This window comes from Pararge aegeria, chromosome Z, assembly GCF_905163445.1.
Source record: "Pararge aegeria chromosome Z, ilParAegt1.1, whole genome shotgun sequence".
Taxonomy (NCBI): Eukaryota; Metazoa; Arthropoda; class Insecta; order Lepidoptera; family Nymphalidae; genus Pararge; species Pararge aegeria.
The window spans coordinates 4,178,161-4,199,024 of record NC_053208.1 but is presented as its reverse complement, the minus strand read 5'-3'; the positions used below and the strand labels follow the sequence as shown (position 1 = coordinate 4,199,024).

The 20,864-nt window shown below is 36.6% G+C and overlaps 1 protein-coding gene across 1 annotated transcript in view; it reads right to left on the bottom strand.

Annotated features, from left to right (window-relative positions):
* LOC120636112 (gamma-aminobutyric acid receptor subunit beta-like) overlaps nucleotides 1-20,864 on the bottom strand; it is a 117,452-nt gene that overhangs the window by 20,919 nt on the left and 75,669 nt on the right. The gene's annotated exons all lie outside the window — the stretch shown is intronic.

Sequence of the window (20,864 nt, the reverse complement as noted above, 5' to 3'; positions counted from 1 at the left end):
CTCATTCTTGACCCCACCTAGTTTGCGGTCCTAAGTGATTTTAAAGAAAAAATACTTCAGTTATTACCCAAATATTTCAAAATGAACCCCGTAAAATCTTAGATAGCTGACGAGGACCTGGTTTAGAAAATTTGAGCTCAGTACCTAATAATATTAGCCTCTGGAAAATTCTAATTGTCATGCTAAGCTACCCGACTGATAGGCCTATGTAAGCACACTAAAGAGATCTTAATACAATATGTTTTTTTTTTGTCCTAAGGTTGCTGGTGTTAAGGAGAAGAAAGGTTCATCTCTACTTTATGTGAGTGCCTCTTTTTTTTTGTAATTTTAAGTGAGTTTCTAGTTGGATCCCTTTTACGATGCGTTTGGAACTCTCATAATTTAATTTGATTAATGTATTTATTTATTTATTACGACTATAGCCTTACTTTGAAATATAAAACAATGCATACATAATTTACCACTTACAAATATCTTCAACGACAGTTTCATTTAAAATTTAGATTTTTATAACTTATCTATTCATTAACTTATTTATTTACACGACTGCCATATTGATGGGTGTAATGTTTTCCGGGATCACGTATGTGTTTCGTTATGCATGTACGAACGCTTCTTTATACCGACGTAACTCTTAAATGCCTTAACAGATTCTAATGTTTGTGGTATTGTTGGAATCCTTAGATTCCGAGTAACATTTACTATCATTTTTTCGACTAAAAATAATATGGCAACTGAGACTATGTAACTTACTAACATAACTAACTCATAGCTAGTAGCCTGGCATGGCATGATAAAACCCTACTTTGTATCGTCATACTAGCGGCGGGTCTAATGAGATATACCATCAGACCCGCCGCTGGAAATGTACGCTTTATTAGGACGCTTTATAGCTCGGGATCTAGCATTCAGCATAATAGACCATGTAAAACGTTTAATAAATTAGTAAAAACTTTAATATTGAATAAAAAACAGCAGTTTCGGTCTGAACCGTGTCCCTAGCGTTCCCTGCAAAGTGTTGCTCTGTTTATAAGCGGTTTCAGAACACACCATCCAGAAGTGCCATCTGCTTGATCCGTCAATTAATACTATAAAATAATCTGAGTTCGGAATATTCATGCAGGTGATAAGTTAAAAAAATATTGGATATTGGTTAAACTGGTAATATATTAAGATTGGCAAACAAAACGGCCTCCTCTAAGTTCTTAACGTGCAACTACGGAACCATATACGACCTAATTCTAACTTTTTATAAGATATATACTAAATAAAAAACTGTTCAGGTGCGTGTCTGGTAGGTTAGACAACATATTTGTCTTTTGCCAAACAATTGTTCGACTTTCATACGAGAGAGTTTAAAACTTGTCAAGTGCGTGACGGGTAGATTAGACAAAAGTTTTGTTTTTTACCCAACAATTATTCGACTCTCACACGATAGATATTTTCAGAGCATTGACCCACCACCCGCCCAAAAGATTGATGGGTTATCAACAAGTTAGAGACGATATTTGGAAGTGATGGCTTAATGTGCTCTTCGGGGCGTCAGTGTTGACACTGGTGATGGTAATGAGAATTCTTTGACAGAAAAACAAGTTTTTGCTCGACCCGCGATTCGAACCCAGCGCTTTGTGATGCGTAGTTAAGCATGCGATAGACCAACGAGATAGTTCGAGAATCAAACGTGGAGAAAGCTTTTTAAGTAGACTTTATAGATTTACAGCTTCCGTGGAACATTATTTTGTAACTTATCATCAGTTAATTCTCATCTCCGCATAAATGAGATGAGTTATAAATGAAGAGCTTCATCTTCCACCGTTCACTTTAGGTAAATTGGTAATTGTGCCCTTATGATCGCTTTTAATCATTCGTATTTCCCAAAGATCACGTTTCCAGCATTGGAACCTTCTTTAAAATTTTCTGTCGCTATAAAACGTAATAACGAATTTCAAAAGAAGCTTAACTTTTTTGAAACGGATATATTTTCAAAGGGAAACTTTTGACGAAACTACGGAAGAGGGAATATCGTATTCAAATTTTAAATCGACTTTAAGATAATCTAAAATAAGTAGAGCGGGCAGTTACCTTGGCCAACGAATTAGTTTGACCATCCAAAGGGGCAATGCTGCCAGCATCTTGGGAACTGTGCCTCGCTGCGGTGGTTTCGAGGACGTTTTAGATTTTATTTAGTTTTTAAATAGTTTATTTTAGGTTATAGTTATGTATTAATAAAAATTATATTTATTATATTATGTATTAAGAAATTATGATGTATTTATTTAATAAATACATCATAATTTCTTTAAGATAAATATTAAACTTACAAAGCTTTTATGAATTGGAAGACTATAATATTTTATTGAGAACACTTTCACCTAGTGTATCTCCTACCCTGGCTCAGCAGTGAGCCAGAGCTGAAGTTGAAGGTCATGGGTTTGATTCCCGGCGGCAATTTGTTATTTCCGAATTTTATCTGATCTGCTTCTGAAGCGATCTAAGCGATTCAGAGTTCCGGTACGATGTCGCGCAGAAACCGATTAGGAGTGTCGGTTAACTGCTAACTGCCGTACCTACTACCTGAGAGGTTAGCCCGCTACCATGTTAGACTGCATCATCACTAACCGACGGGTGAGGCAATCAGGGTCTGAATTGTAGCGGAATAAAAAAAATGAAATACAATTTGTTAGAAATTGTAGCCATTCATACGTTAAAACCGGTTATCCCGTACGCGAGTTTCGCAATCACTCGAAAATTGCTCGTACATTTTTTTGTTTCGCTCGCTTCAATACTGAAGCGGCGATGAGTGGCGGTTTTTAGGCGACATAAAGGTCTTCTAGTCTGCAATAAAAGTTTCGAATCGAAAAAAATTAAATTTTTTTTTTTAAATATGTTTGAAAATAATAAAAGGATGCAAGAAATTTGCAGTGTCAACCCCGTAGAGGAACTCTCGGTGATCACGTATTGCCGTCGGTCCCGGTTATTATCACTGACTTGTGCTTATAGTCGATAAAGCCCACCAATCCTCATTGGAGCGGCGTGGTGGGTGTATGCTCTGAAATATTTCTAGACATGCCTGTGCCCAGCGGTGGGACGTTATTAGGCTGCGGATGATGGTGATGATGACTCAAACCTTTATTTAATAAGGCCTAACAAAAGCGTCATGTTATAAAGCCACATTTTTTTTTAATAAATATTATGTAAGACAAGATATGTTTTTTATACGACGACGGGCTTTTTACAAATGTACTGGACCGAGAAAACCCTGCTCTTGCTGAATGCATTAACATCGTTTACGCACTCTTGCATCTGTATGCACAGCAATTTCATGTCAGCGTGTAGCGAATGTTCACATTCGCTACACTCGTACTATAATGACAGGCTTTGAAAAAATGTATTGAGAGGGAATCACTAAGGCTCGTATTTGTACATGCTTGCAATATTTAAAAGGGGGCCCATTTTTTTTAAGTCTCTCTCAATCTGAATTTAGGTACTATTTTCTAACGGAAATTCTCCGTACATAGAGGAGACATGTGCCCATGACTCCTCTGTTAAAGGGAGGAGAGGGTTTTCTAGCAAATGCTGTGTAGAGTTCGGCGCAGAAGTGCAATAAAACGACAACGACTTTAGATGATACGTTAATTATGTCATTAAAAAATGAGATACAATATCTTAGATAGTAGGTATAATATGTGGATGGATTACATCACTTAAGATTAACACCACATACGAATATTATCACAACAATTTGATAATATTAAAAATAATAAATTATAATTTCGGACGTATGTCCTAATGGTGTCAGTATTACAAATTAGTAAAACTAAGTTAGTACTTAGAAACAAAGCCTTATTCTACTGAATATATCTTACATTCTACTTAAACCTACTAATAATAAAAACCGGGCCTGAAGGTTTAAGATTCTGCGAGGCACAGGGATGGACACGGGCGATTGTCTAGCTTAGGTTATTTAGGGTTGGTATTGAGGACCCTTAACTGCGACTCGTTTGATCTTATCTCTCCACCTTGTAGGAGACCTGGGGGTCTGCCAACAGTGGCGTGCACAGGGTTTCATAAGGAATATGGCATAAAATGGAAAATCCTTCCCCTTTATGAGTTATACAAATATTTTAGGATAGGAAGTGCTTTTGTGCATGTATGAACTGCACACCACTGTCTGCAAACGCTGCGTTTACCGGTGCCAATATCCAATATTTTTTCAGAGTTCAAACAATATTCGACGATAGTAAGTCTTTTATCCGCGCGGAGTTATCGCCTACACGAAGTAATTTTTCCGCGCTGAAATGTTTTGAAATACTTGACGGAAGTGGTTCTTTCCTTGGCCTAATAATATCCTATGTTGTCCCAGAATGCAAGCTATCTTTTCGCGAAATTTCGTCAAGATCGGTTTAGTGATTAGGCAGCATAGGTTTTTACTGCATCCCGCTTCTGAAAAGAATATACCGAATGCATTTCAGGGATAGAAATATTTATAAATATATGTATATATATATATATATATTTTACACGCCCTTCGGACCGGAACACAGCATTGCGACAATGCTGCTTAACGGCAGAAATAAACATGGTGATGGTCTTTCCCTGGACGAGCTCTGTCCATCTACAGGATGCATAGATATGAGGGCACATCTAGATGTGTGCACATTAGAACGTATTAGTAAGGATAAGTACTGACATTTGATGACAAGTTGACTGTTCTTCTTCTTCTTCTTCTTCGGTTCCTGGGCCTTTTCCGCACTTGGTTGGTCTGGGACCGTCCGTTGTACGTATGGCCACTGATGCGGCTCCCCGCTGGATCACTCCAGCCAGCCGAGCTCGCTCCAAAAGCTTAGCAGGCCGCCCAGGTCGCCGAGTGCTTCATGGAGTGTTGCTGAGGAGCCAAGGTGTGCTGCGCGTTGTTCTGCTACTCCGTTGCATTGGAGCATTACGTGTATCGGTGTTTCCTCCGTCTCCATGCATGCTCTGCAGAGAGGGCTGTCAGTTATACCTAAAATGGAAAGGTGTTTGTTTAGTGGGCAGTGCCCTGTTATCATACCTACAACTGTCCTTAGTTTAGGTCGATTCAGTTGCAGTAATTTTGTTGTTAGTCGTGGGTTGAGAACTGGTACGGCCTCCTTCGTGTGTTTGCACTCTTTTGTTTTAGACCATAGTACCGAGTGTGATGTTTGCGTCTGGTTGTGGAGCCATGTTTTGTATTCAGTGAAGGGTATGGGTATGATGGGTTCCGGTCCAGCTACCCTTAGTGATGCTGCCTGACGCGCTAATTCGTCGGCTGCGTCGTTTCCTCTGTTTCCGTTGTGACCTCGTATCCATTTTAGGGTTACTCTGTTGGATTTTGATAGGGCTTGTAGGGCCTTGTGACAGTCAAGTATGAGTTTTGATGTTGTTGTGTGTTTGGTTAAGGCTTTTAGTACAGCTTGACTGTCACTGTTTATGTTGATGCTGAAGCCTTTTACTTTTCTGTTTAGCATGGCTATGACTGCTGTTGTTATGCCCACGCACTCCGCTTGGAAGACGGAGTTGTTCTTACCAAGCGGCTGGGCAATGTTTATGTTAAGCTCCGGGCAGTATATCCCTGCTCCAGTGCCTGAGTTTGTCTTTGATCCGTCGGTGTAGACCTCTATTACGACGGTGTCAGCTTTGTCTGTTTTTCCTCCTTCAGCGGCTACTATATAGTGCCTGTCTAGCACATAGTGTTTCCGCGTCTTGTCACATATCCAGTCTAGTTGTGGGCATTTATTAATTTCTTTTGATAGTATCCTTGTATGTCCTATGTTTGTATCCTTCCACAGCCCGTAAGCCCTCAGTCTAAGGGCTGCAAGTGTGACTTCCTCTTTAATGTGTAGGTGTAGTGGTGGTATGATAATATAGCTTCCAGCGCAGTTGTTGGTGTTGTGCTCATGCAGCCTGTGATAGCTAGGCACGCTTGACGTTGGAATTTTTGTAGTTCTAGCTGGGTTGTCGCAAGGAGTGTTCTCGGCCACCATATAAGATGACTGTTATCTCACTGGTATTACGATTCAGTCATTAATCCGGATGGATTGCTCGTATGTTATTTATTGTACCCAAAAACCTAAGCAGTTTCAACGCCGTACTGGCACTGCCTCGTTGTTATTGTGGTGAGCACGTAAATACATCGATGTCTTTGCGTTAGGTCTTTCTTTTTAAATTAGCTTATATCCAGTGTTACGCAATCGACACCATCCGTGTCTGGTTGTTAACCGACGGTCTTTTTTATTAGCACGAACATAACAATCTCTGAAGCCCGCCAACCGGAGCGTAGTGGTAATATGCTTTCCAATCGTCTACGATATAGGGCGGCCTTTGCCCAACTGTAGGATTTCTATGTACCTACTCCAATAAAAATAAAAAGAAAACCCGACTTTCAATAAAGTGTACATTATTCTACTAGTCAAGCCCTTCCTTTTAATACCCATATTAAGGGAGTTGTGAAAAAATATGTAATACCCCATTTTTGGAGCGATTTTCATCAAACTTTAACTATAAAAATTATAACAGCCGATCTTTTTTGCGTCTGGGGTTAAAAATATACTTATTATAATAAGCTTTGAATACGTAGGCTATTTCTATTTTATAAAAAAAATCCTATCGGTATCTTGACTTTTTAGTTTAAGAGAAGCGTAAGCAGAAACAAATACAATAAAACATCTTCTACTTTAACTAGAAGCAAAGTCTTGTATCATTAACTTGCAAAGCTCTTGTCGGTGTAGCCTTTTCCAACCTTCTCTACCCATAGCCCCCTCTTTCACTTTTTTATAAGTCCCCCAACCTTTTGTTTTATTTGCCCCATAAAAGCCAGTCTCGTCGTCTGGCTGGCAGCATAATCTGCTATTTCTATGGCTACAGTGGCACTGTGAAAAGGCGATTACCAAGAAATTACCCAGCTATGTTTGCTGTGGTCGTTTTAGACTTGCTCTGACTTTCCAGCTTTCGATTAAATCTAACGAACGTAGTTATCATATCCCTTCCATTTAAATATATATAAATAATGAAATCATCCTACCCACTTACCCCTAAGATAAATTGGAATCCAAAATTTCTAATTTATTTATGCCATGTAGGACCCACTTTATTAGCACATTTGAAACGTAAAGTATATTTGTTTGTAGTAACTTAACTGTTATATTAAATCTATTTGTTCCGATATAGGAATACGAATATTCTTTCTCTCTTACACTGGGGCTATGCCACCTAAATTTATTTTTGGTTTATTATGTATTTATCTTTAGTGGGTATGTGTCATTTTCATGTACGTTCGGCGTATTATTGTACACTAGCGGACCCGCGCTACTTCGTCTAGCTAGATCGCCCGCAAAACCATCTGTATACTAAATTTCATGACAATCGTTGGAGCCGATTCCGAGATATATACGAGTATCTATATACAAGAATTGCTCGTTTAATGATATAAGATGTTGAAATATTGTTTACGTAGTTAAGATAAAAACGCTTATTTTTTATTATATATTATATGTACTTTTTTTTATATTTGAGTTTACTTTTCGTATTCCTTTTCCTTACTTATTATTTTGTGTAGGTACATCTTAACCCTATACTGTAACTTTTCTCTTGTATCTGCGATACAAAACTTTTCTTTACAATTTATTTTACGAGTAGCTGGTTGCTCTTTTAAAGAACTTTCATTTGTAAGAAGCTTCAATAACACTGTGGAAAGTTGACTAAAGTTTCAAGAGCAAGTCCCGCTTGTTACAGAATCGCTTGTGTACACTTTAATTTATACCTACTAACTTAGCAACGAAAATATATTAGATAGAAGCTGCAAGCGGAAGTCCATGTCATAATATACCTACTGAATAATACTATTATCATCTTCTACTGAAGCCATTTTATTATTTTCAGCAAACACTAATCTTTGTTACAAATATTTTTAGTACTAGCAACCCTTCTCACGGGTAGATTTTTCTAATAAGAAAAACTACTTTTTGTTACTGAAATATAAAAGTTAGACATACGCTGTCGCCGACTTTTCTGTAGGCATTATCAAGAACTTTTCTCAAGAACTGAAACATAAATCTCATCGTTGAAGGCAATGTTCGTAAAAAATGTTGTTGTCGTCCCGTTTGTTCCGACTTGTTTGCAAATCCGACTACTTACTAATGTAGTTTTCTATTGGTAAAAGAAGTATCACAATCGGTTCAGTAGATCCAGAGATTACCCCTTACAGCCTTACAAATTTTACCTCCTTATAATATTAGTATAGACTCCGCCATCTTGATTATTGTTTTTAGAATGCTGTCACTGCAAAACGTGATTTTTTTTAAAAAACTACTAGTTATAAGTTATCACCTTATAACTATACTACAAGTCAAATATCCAAGATTATGGCGGATAACTTGCTTTTAAAACGTTGGCCAAATATTGTAACAGAATTTTAACCTTTCATAACTTTTCACTGGCTAAAATTCAGTTTAAAATAATAATTGTAACGTTCCTGAGCGAATTATAGTAAACGATGCGGACAGGAATGAGTCGCGAATGACGTTTATTACCTTAGTAGGTATCAAACTCCCTACATAATAAATAAGGGTTTATCAAATGTAAAATTAAATAACTAAACCTTAAGTAGTGATCTATTTAGCCGCACAATTTCTCCGTAGTACTACTCCGAGAGTACCGTAATATTCCGATGTGCTTACCTCTACGCGCGTTTGTGGTTTAAGTTCACTCAAGCAAAATCTAATATGCAGTTGGCAAGTTGAGCGTTAACTGTGCTCCATGAACCTTACTAAGTATGAATTCACGATGGATTGACTCGGTAATCTCCCATCGTTATTCATGATCGATGCTTTTAGAATCAATCGAGCGTATTATTTCGTTCCATTGATGCAACATAATAGCATTGCTAGTTGCATATAAATTCAGACAACTTAACTTATTCATTGTGATTAGCTTTGTTACCTGTATATTTATTTATTAAAAAACGGTTAACAAAAATCGGATTTAATCTTCTTTTTCTTTAGGTGCCTCTCCAAATAGTGAAGGTTGGCCGTCAGTTTTCGATAATTTTCCTTTTCTCTCGCGAGGCTAAACAGCTGGGCAGCACTCGCGATCCCAGTCCACTCCCTAATATTGCGCAACCAAGACTTCCTCTTGCGACCGATGCGTCTCTTTCCAGCAACTTTGCCCATCATTATCAGTTGCAGTAGCCTGTATCTATCATGCCGAAGCACATGCCCTAGATAAGCAACTTTTTTCTTTTTGACGGTCTTCCAAAGTTCGCGCTGACAACCAACTCGTCGCAAGACTTCCTCATTGGTAACCTTTTGAGTCCAACTAATTTTCAGCATGCGTCGATAGGCCCACATCTCGAATGCTTCTAGACGTTTCCTGAGATCCTCTTTGATGGTCGGATTTAATATATATATTCAATTTATAGACATACGAGTACATTTGTATTCGAACGAAGGAGAAAAAAAACTGTTTGCCTCACTGCTGAGCAAACGCCTCATCTAAGTTCATAGAGTTTAGATCCATCACGCTTCATGTTGAGTTTTCGACTCGAATAGTCTGAATGAGAAAATAGTCTTTGTAAATACTTATATACAAAAAAAGTGTATATCTGTGTTTTGAAATAACAGCATCTCCTGTCTGTTGGTCTGGGATCTTATTGATTGGCTTTCCGAGCATAGTTTGTTACATCTCCCGCCGAATGGCACTTATCAGGCCCAGACGACCATGTTTCAAAGTCATAAGTCCCCACTGTCAACACATACTGTTCAAAGACTTTAGTTTTCAGACGCTGATTTATTTGAAACTAGCTGTTGTTTTGATTTTGTTTTTTGACTTGGCATTCAATTTAGTTGTAGTTCTAAAAAAAATTAAAGTATTCAGTATAGCTAAGCCTTAAATAAGGGGTTTGCTGCTGTCCGCTGACGATTTCTGTCCTCTTTCTCCAACCGCATTCACATATACACAAAGTTTGGGCAAAATTAAACACATATTTTAACCTCTATAGTACAAAATAATTATTTAAATCGCTTATAATTTGTCGGAGTTATGGTGTAAAATCTTCAAACACTTTCACACCCACTCCCAAAGGAACCGAGCTTAATGTCGGGATAAAGAGTATCATATATATTACTTCTAAATCTTCCAAGAATATGTGTACAAAGTTTCATGAGGATCGGTTAAGGAGTTTTTGCGTGAAAGTGTAACAAACAAACTTACATTGACATTTATAATATTAGTAGGGATAGGGATAGGGATTAACAGGATGTCAAAGAGTTTTCCGAACGACGCCCGTTCGAGTACGGTTAAATCGTACGACCTAGGTTTAAATTCTCGCTTAAAATTGAAAGTGCAACTTTAACCATAAGGGTGAATCGGATTATGACCTGACCTATTATTTTCTTGTTCACGTTAACTCACACGGCCACCTATTAATAAAGCATTTTAAAGGGCTACTCCAGAGTCTGTTCCATGACGACTAAATCACCCATAAGGTTCACGTATTTAAACGCTACTAAATAGCTACGGTGACTTACATCGAATAGCCTAGGTCTCGAAATCTAGTCCTGTATACGGACATATATAAAGAAATTTCTGTACAAACACTTCTACACTTGGATACAATACCCCTAACTCAATAATCCTATGCATTGGTAAAATACTTTGTAACACTCATGCCAGTCAGATTAAACCGGAGATAGACTTCGAATATTGAACTAGTTTCACAACCTCACGAGAATAATACCTACGGTACAAAGCACAAAGTGAAGTTAACTAAATATGTCAAAGTGTAATAGGATAGGGAGGTGTAGTGTGTGCTGGCACTGACATAATCGTATGCCGATATGATTGCTTTGTCGTTGCTTGTGACAGCTAATATAGCAGGGATGGCAAACCGTTGGCACTCTACAAAAGGCATGCGTGATTAAAATTTGGGCACTGTGTCTTTGAGGGGTTTATTCTGTTTGTTTCGCATTGCTAGGTTACGTTTTTTTTGATTTTTAGCTTACATGCGACACTAATTTACGTGTAAAAGTTAAATAGTTCATAAATTCGTTACACTAAACACCACAACGCTCATCGCTGCGTCACGGCAGTCGTCAGGATAGACACAGTAGTGCGCTTCGCTCTATAAATTCACGTGTTCGTAATCTATATTTAATCCACTCGTAGAGTAACTTATTGTAGGTAATGTAACTATTTTACAAACGAACGTCAGAGTTGAAGCAGACTGGGGTGGTAATGTTTGAATAGTTAGACTTCGCCTCAATACGCCAATCAACCCGCCGAGCAAAGTTTAACGTTCCAACAACAGTAGATACTATGCGATTTACGTGTTGCTAGTTGTTTGATATCTTCGAGGTTGAGTTAATGTTCTGATGTCTAACCGAATATTGATTAGTGCACTGTTGATTTAATTATGACTGGCAAATTAACGCTTGACTGCAATCCTAATTGGATGTGATATTGATTCATTAATATCAACTCATTACCGGTCCACTATATGCCACATGTCTCTATCAAATTAAGAAGGGTTTCGTCCAACGGATTGGTTGAATTGGATTGGTTGCAGGTTTCCTCAAGATGTTTTCCTTCACCGTTAAAGCAAGTGGCATTTAGATAGATAGATAGATAGAAAGTCTTTATTACACAAACAGAAAATAAGGTAAATAAATATATATGCGCAAAGGCGGCCTTATCGCTTGAAGCTATTTTTAGTTGCTTAGAACGCACATAAATCCGTAAAGTTTGTGGTCCATGTCCAGGATTGGCCTCAGTCCCGAAAGGAAAGCTTTTTTATGGTGACCTTTGATGAAAAAAACGCTTAAGGATGTATTTCAGTTTATTGAACCTTTCCTTACTTAAAGTTTAAAGTATAAATTGTTTACTGATGTTCGTGGCTCGAGTAAAGTATTCGAAGTTCTAAGAAAGGATGAAATAAAAAATAATCTTCCCTAGGTATATTGAGGGCTTCTTCCATTTGCAGTTTACTAAATCAGCTGTTTAGGAAATTATGAAAACAGTAAAATAAAATGTTTTGATTTTATAGTTAACGAACGTTACATTTATTACGTGCCTACGATAGGTACTTTTTTAATAAGCTAGATCGGTTTACATTCTGCAGATAGGTTTACTTTTGTTCCGGGGGATTCGAAAAGACAAGCAAACGTCGACAACGTCGCGGTCAAAAAAATGTTATAAAGATAAGAAAGCACAAGAACGAGTTTTTTTCTCAGTTGCTATTTTTAAAATCATTGCGTCATGACACATAATACTTTTTTTGCATTTTATCTCAAATGAGACCGCCCGTATGCAGTGGAAATGAATTTCCGCAGTGAATAACATAATTTGCTCCGCCTTCCTGGTCTATACCTATCTCTATCTTAGTTCTGTCCGCTCACAGACATTTACATTCAGGCATCGGAAGCACATTTATTGTTTTGTTTGTGCATTCTTTTATGTTTTGTTTTATATTTAAATGTCTTGTTTTTAACAGGCGCGGGGTATCGAGAGAGCCACTAATACATACATACCTCCCATAATTTATATGGTAAAACCTTAGTGGGTTCTTTTCTCGTTGATCTAGTTTCGGAGATTTTACAAGAGGGAACCCGGGTTGGGAATGAATTCGTTCTAGGTTTTTCAGTACCTAAAACCATTGAAGCTAAGTACTAGCACGGAGAAAGGAAATTTGAGATGCCATCCCCCGAAGTTCGGAGAGCAAGTTAAGCAGTCGATGCCAGTTATAACACATGTAATAATAATCTTTAAAGCCCACCAACCTACATTGGAGCAGCGTAGTGGGATTTTAAAAAGTTACGATAAAAAAAATGTTATGAGTGCTAAGTACACCTCTTTCATTGGATAGATATATGGATGTAAGGTTTTACGACTTCCCTGGCAGTACGCGCTGTGGTTTGAAGTAGGAGATCCCGGGTTTGATTCCCGGCAGGTGCAACGTGGGAATTCTTAATTTCTAATTTTGCCCTGGTCTGGTCTGGTAGGAGGTTTCAGCCGTGGCAAAAAAGATGCGCCATTGAGCGATTTAGCGTTCCGGTATGTTAAATAGATATTGCATTATCACTCGCTTTACATACGCATGCAAAATATTAGTAATATTTGGAAATCGAATTTAACGAGCTTTAATTACAAACACCGGGATCGGTGAAACCACAAAAGCTTGTGTTAAATAAACAAGCACGCATTTAAAAATAATGAGTGAAAATTACGTTGGAAATATAAAATTAATAACGTGTTAACTGGCACGTTGAAAAGCCGCGCTGTTATGCTTTCATTTTTCCTCTCGTATCAATTACCAATTACCGGAAATTTTCACGTCAAAGATTTTACGCGCCGCTTTATGGCATTAACCATTTTCTATCCAATATTACTTTTATGACTTCATAGCCTTGCTATTGAAATTTAATTCTGGATACAAAAAGTGTATTGTTATGAATTGGAGATTACTGTTTTAATGAAAAGATCCTTTGCACCAATGTATGACTAGCGACTTTACTCACGCTAAAGGTGTTATATTGACCTTACCTGTACGTCCCGTACATTAATATCTATTATCTGCCATAACAGACAACGTTTATCTACATTTAAATTGTCTTGATACTAAACCGACTCTTTTTTTACCTACAAATGGCGGTTTTAATATTTTTTTTTCTTTTCGCTGTAAAATGCGCGTTATCATTGAAATTATTATAGATGCTCTTGTTACTTCTGGATAAAAAGCTTCCTTACTCTAATAATTATTAAAATTGGTTCAACAGCTTGAAGGCTTATAGATTACAATGAATCAATGAAACAATAGATAAGAAGGACGGTAAAAAATAAGTAATGGTAGTAAGTAAGCGGCGTAATGCGTCGACTGTGGTTGTGATTAAATATACAAACGGTTCTCTGAGCTATGGCATTATCACTAGGTTCAAAACTCTTACATATAGGTATGTCGATAACTGTCTTTCTTCTGCTTATTCTTTTAATCAAACCAACAAACTCTCTCCCTTACCCCCGGAGTGACATGGATGTGCCTCCAAGCGATATATGTACAAACAAAATGAATGAATACAATAGGCCTTGCTTATAAAACATAAAGTCAGAAATCCTAATTGACTCTATTCTAAAATGAATTAAGCTTGAAAAATTAGAGCTGCGAGCTGGGACTCAAACTCGCCCCCCCGAAAATGATGGCGAGCTCCTACCCAATGCGCTATCACCGCTTCAAGCAGTTACTAACCAAATTTACTTACATCGGTCTATAATTAACTATAAGTAGTAATAGAGTTTTTTATGACACAGCTCGTCCGGGGAAGTTTCAACTTAATTATTGCAATTAAAGTTGAAAGTTAATTCAAAGGTGGCAGGCGAGCGAAAGAAAGTTCCTCGAGAACTCCTATATAAATTTACAATCTAACTTTTTAAGAGGCCGCGCGGTCGTTAGAAGAGAACTAATGTTTCAATTAAACAAAATATCAACTGCATCCACAACTTCTGACAAGTATTTTTTCCCAGGGAAAAGTTTCACAGCTTCATTTTGCCGTCTCGAGGGCCACTTGTTTTTATAATTTTCGTAAAAACTTAATACCTAGTTTCTCATTTTCTTACTGCGAAAAAGAGAAGATGATACAGATTCGTTGCGAGGGTTTTTTTTCTAATTATACAATGGAGTGCTCAAAGCTATCTAGATCGTGGACATTTTTAATAGGTAGAGCGAGTTTTCAAGACAGCCATATAAAATCATAGTATAACTATCTCGATCATGCTTGATTCTTACGCCTTTCGTATGCGTAGAGTTTCTGATATCCCGCGATTATGAAGTGTTTTTCGGGGATAGCTAGGACAACCCTCCCACTGGAAGGCCCTAGGGCCATCAGTGGAATTTTGTAAGCTATTGATAATTTAAAAATGATAACATGTTTGTAAGTAGTTAAACATCCAACCAACCAATATAAAAAATCCAACAAAACAATAAAAAAAACTATAGATAGAGATTACATTATTAATAAAACCTCACAGGTTTATTTATAAATAATAATTGAACACTCTGCTACTTAACGGGTAGTCGTTATTAATCTGGCGAAAGGTCATGTTATGCAATGAATATTAATCGCTTTAATGTATTAATCGCTTTAATCTTCGGCAGCTATAATTTATTTACCACATTTATTTAAGTAAAACAACCAAATATTATATATGCGTGATCTTTTTTGTTTATACAACAGAACGAATAAAATATGTTTTATTCAAATAAATAATTTGATATGTACTCAAGTTTTTCCGTACTCTGACGTCAAGACCGGGTCATTTAAGATGATGAAGTCTTAAGATAGCTGCGGTCTAACCTGTATGATCACAGATATATTAAAACACATAACTCTAATCGGTTTCTATGCCGTCGTATATAATTGCCAGCACTTCATTGTCCGTGCGTATGCTGGTAACAAGCCACGGCCTCTAGATTACCACCAGACCGGCTCAGACAAAAATCAGAAATAAAAAAAAATCCTAATTGACCGTGTCGGGAACCGAACCCGAGACCTCCACAGTCCCTCACCACCGCCACACCGCTCACAGCGTCAAGGAGCTCGTCAAATAGTATCTAACATCATAACAATTAAATGAAAATATTGATTAAAAGCCTATACGGTTTTCAGAGGGAAATTTATTGATAGCCATCAATAAAGTGATCTCATGCTCAAGGCAGAAAAGAGGTTAATCAAAAGCCAAGAGCTTGGAGGGCTACTCGATTCAGGAGGCCTCGCTAAGACACTTTGAACCCATTGACTTTATTTGCCTGACAGATTCTTAAGTCAAGTCGAGTCGAGTGTTTAAAAGTTATGGCCAACCAAAGTATTCAAGAGGGCAGTTGAGGCTTTATGATGAGGCAAATTTATAAGCACAACAATTTTCTGTCTTTTTATTTTATGTTCACCTTATTTTTACCACAAAGTGGTTGTTTGCAGTTTTTCGTATTACGTATCGAACATGCGTCATTTCTAGGCACAGTTTGTTTGACCAGCTGTTGCCCACAAATAAGTAGGTGCGCATTTATTTCACTTTGTTTTTAAATCCTTTAACAATTTATTTGATTTCTCGAAATCAAAAGCTTTATGTCCGTATTAATATGCAACAGTTTTGGGAAATAAGCTGTGCTATTTATATTCTTTGGGAAAGGTTCCAGCATCGCTATCACCTATTATATTATATACCACTACGGAATATTATCTGAAATTCACTTGAATATGTTCTTTAATGTTGGAAGGTCCCAATCTGTATGGACTAGGCAGAGTAATTATATTTACCACTTTACTATTTTTATGTTATATGGAATTTGAAATTAAAAGTACTTGCAATTTTTTAATTTAAAGCGGAAATATTCCGCAATTTACTTACAAGTTATGTAATTTAACTTTATTTTAAGATGTTATGAGCTGCTTACTGTAATTATGTAGTATATCATAATAGGTGCTAAAGCTTTTAAAAAAAAATTGGTTAAATGAAATCGGTTCAAGTTTGACGGAATCATGACGAAAAATCCTTAAATACTCTCTTCTTATCTCCAAAAGAACATGTTCTGAATTTCTTAACACATATGCAAGAATACATTTATGGGACGAAATGTATTCTTGCATATGTGTTACAGTAAATGTATAAAGTGGGTAAATAATTAAACTTTTGACAACTATAAATTCATATTTGCCAGATATTTATGCTCATGACATTGAGTTGGTGGGTATTTTGATATAAATACGACTGCATTATCGATGCACCGCTGTCCTACATGAACTCGAACGATGCAAAGCTACCTCCCGGTGTTTAGTCGTTTATCACATGTGTAAACACTTCTCAAACGAAGTTTAAAAGAAAATATTTACTCTTTTTTTAACTACTACCTATCAGTTTTCTCAGTTTTCTGTTACAATTTGTATACATTACAATATTGTATTTTAATGAACCTTTATTTAAAAAAACAAAAAGTTACAAAATAAAACAATTCATGGTAATATTAAAATGCGTTAGGGTATCAATTTGATTCGTTGCATGTATGTAAGTCTTTGCATCGGCTAGCAGTGAGTGAGAAGTTTAAGTTCCGAGCGTTTCAGTTTTCCATTTAAGAAAATAAAGCAAAATTATAACATCGGTCTAAGAGGCCAATAGGTAGTTATACAAAGGTTAACAGCACCTATTATAAAAAGAGCTGAGCACCAACATTAAAGTGAAAATAAACTCATAATTAGAAACTTGAGGACGTACCTGTGAAACAGTTCACCATACTTGTTCAGTACAAAAGCTAATTTCGTTCATTACTCGTTAGAAGTTAATTTGACTTTGAGGGCGACTCGTACAGAAATAGAGCGGGGGCAGACTTTTAACAGCTTTTGAAAGTTATACAGCACGCAATTTATAGTCCCTCATACCATACAACGTGTAAATGAAAACTAAAATAATACTTCAGGCTTTAGACGTAACAACATTATGTACTGTCTCTGAGACTTAAACACCGAAACCGAAAACCTAATCGTGTTTGAGTAAACCATTGCCATAGTTTTTATTAAATGAAAACAGATGCAGCATTAACATCACATGCAAAATTAAAAACATGTGACTTGTCACTTTATTAGGTACGCGCCGCTTAGGGTAGATACTCAATAAACAATTAACTATTTCAGTACAACGAATTTATCGGAACCGATAGCCAAATTTGGAACTAATTGAGTCTATATTGAAATGACAGTTGACCTGTGCTAGCCGATGATGTTTTGCCGTTAACACCGAGACTGATGCCGGATTTGATAAGTTAATGGGACTAATTTGCATCGTGACATAACCGCTTGATCACCGCATCAATCATATCACTCGCATTCAACTAGGATCAATATACCTGAGTAAAGTTAATAAAGCATACCTTCTGATTTTAAAAATTCGAACGTAACTTTGTTTGTCTGTTAACTTTTCATATCTAAACCACACACAGATATAATGGTATTTAGATATAGAGATAACAGGAGATAGAGATAACAGGAGGGTCTGTGTGGTGTAATTTATAATTTCTTCAATGCTTATACTCCACACCAAACAGATCTTCGGCAATGTACCCTCTACGCACGTTACGCTCCGAAACCGGAGCATCCTCAGAAGATGTTGACTTTACAATGAATAATTATTTATTGCCGTGTCTACTTTTATTTCCAGGTAGGTATTGGTAGGTGGCGCTAAAGTTGGATTCTAGGTTTTTTTAAGATATTAAAAACTGTAATAGCCGATTTGGAGCAGTTATAGATAGATAGCCGAACTGGTCAGCTAGTTTAATTATATAAAAAGACAATCTAAATCATACACCATTTATTAATTTAAATCAATCAGTACAATAATGTTCCAGCAGTAGTTATACACATTTATAGAATGTAATTATTAAGTAATTTAGTGACTATTATTTTAACATTACAGTAAATAGAACGGTACAGAAATAACCGTTAGTAGTAATACTAAAATCCGAACTGCTAAAGGCACAAGCTTTCAAGACTTTATATGAACTAAAACTGTTAAATAAGCTTTAATACAATACCGAGGACACTGAGAATATCGAGTTACTATGGATGCACTTCACTTGCTGTCGTTCCGCTAAATATACTTAATCACAACTGAACACTTTTCACAACACGCTCACAACATTGTCACGTGGGGTAAACTGGAGCGGAAAAGGGTACCGCCATTTCACATTCCACATCAAAGCGCATCCAATGCTGCCACCCGCGTGGCCACAGATAACGCACGATATCCATGGCGGACAACATCCGGCCCTCCTGTTGACGCATCCATCTCGAATTGCGCGCTTGGCTGGTGTAATTGCTGAGAACAAAAGATAAGATAAGTGAACTGTAACTTGAATGAGTATAATCCTGAATGTGCACATTGAATTCAGAATACATCTTTTACACCATCAAAACACAAGACACTGCAGTTTAAAAATGGCAACTTTAACAAGTTAGCGTGTAGACCCGCCATCTAGGGACTACACGCTAACTTGTTAAAGTTAGCTCATGGATCGATGGGAAAAAAAAAGTTAACTGTTCAAATAACGGACAGAGTACTAAAATCATCACGCCGTACAAAGAATAATTTCAAGTCACTGAAATAGGTATTTAGGTATATAATGAAATAGGTATATATTATCTATCCCATACAGGGTACAAGGTATGAGAGGATCAGAATGAACCTTCAGGCATTATGATGGGATTTCGTGTGTCAAAAACATGAAACCTTTGATACGTCTAGAAAAACAAAGAATTCTAAGTCTGATGTTGTCAGAAGTATTGTTTTTATTTCTTATGTACCTACTTACAGTGTTATGCGAAATTGTATCAGGTATCCGTAGTGAACAGTGTACAATGGTGACATTGATCGTTGTCAAGAGGTTTTAAGAATTCTAATAACTAAAAGATCACCTTTTTGATAACTAGGTGCTTCTTTCCGTTTGGAATCGTAAGCAACTTTTTGTTTATTCCGAGCTTATCTTTATTTTAGATTCTACTCGTTCTCTTAATGCAGTCTTATTTAAAAACTGTTCTTCGTTATTGCAATCTACGACACTATTCATTCGTAATCGATAACCAAAAAAATTGTTCATTAGGTACTGCCGTTGTGGTTTTATTAGTAATACTGTTATTACCTTGTTGAATTTGATCGATGAGCTGATCTCATTTATTGGTATTAGTATCTGTCCCCATGTTACGAAGGGCTAGAGAATTGTTTTATTATATCGTTCTACTTGGCCATTAGAACGTGGTACCGCGGTTGCTATCGTCAAAGTCAAATATTTCTTTATTCAAATAGGCACATAGATGGCACTTTTGATGCGTTATTATATACAAAATGTGTACATAGCAGTGAGTAGTGATGGCGATAACTACAATCGTAAACTTAAAACTAATGCTACGAGGGTTCCAATCGCGCCCTGGTCTAAGAAGAAGCCCACAACAAACTTAGCCGGGTGTTCTTTTTGCTATCACCATCTCACATTGTCATTAAAATATATATATAACGTGGCGTCTTTTTGCTTTATCATTGCAGTATTTCGTAAATGATTTTGACGTAAAAACAGTTCCTGCGACACGTATTACCCGTTTTGAATTTTTGGATTTTTTGCCAATATTTTATTCAATTCATAACAATCCTTTTGCTTTTTGTATAATTTTTGGCGGCTATGAACACAAACTCAATAACGAATCTACTATCACTAGTACATAAGACTTGTTTTGGGTTGATTTTACAAATGGTAAAGCCTAAATAGAGGTTTTATTAAACGATAAAAAAAACTAGGTTTACTTGACGATCAGGAAAGCGAAAGTAGCTACCGTCTGGTAGAGGTAGAGTAAATTCATAACAGTAGAGGATAAAAATGTTGCAATGCTATATTCTACCCTAACGTAAGTGTATATGGTAAGGAAAAGTATTTCCAACATGACTTTGACACGATACGTTTCTAGTCAGCTACATTGTAGAGACTGTTATCCGAAACCTCGTAGGTGCAAATCCAGTAAGTGGGATTATTCTTGTACGCTGTCTTGGCCTTAGCTAGCCTTACTGGAAATGACAATTACGGTATTATAATATTACGGTGATTTTAATTTTGATGATATTTAAATACATTTTTACTGGTGTTGTTAATATATTTTAATTTTACATTTTTATTAATCGGTTCTGCTATTAAGTTAAGTCTGTAAATGTTAAAGTGAACCTTAGTTTAGTAATTAAGTACTTTTTTTTGCTCTTATTGTTCCTGTTAAGTCATATGATGCTTACATCATTGTACTTAGCTAAGTTAAGGGAGGTTAAGGGGCGTCATATTA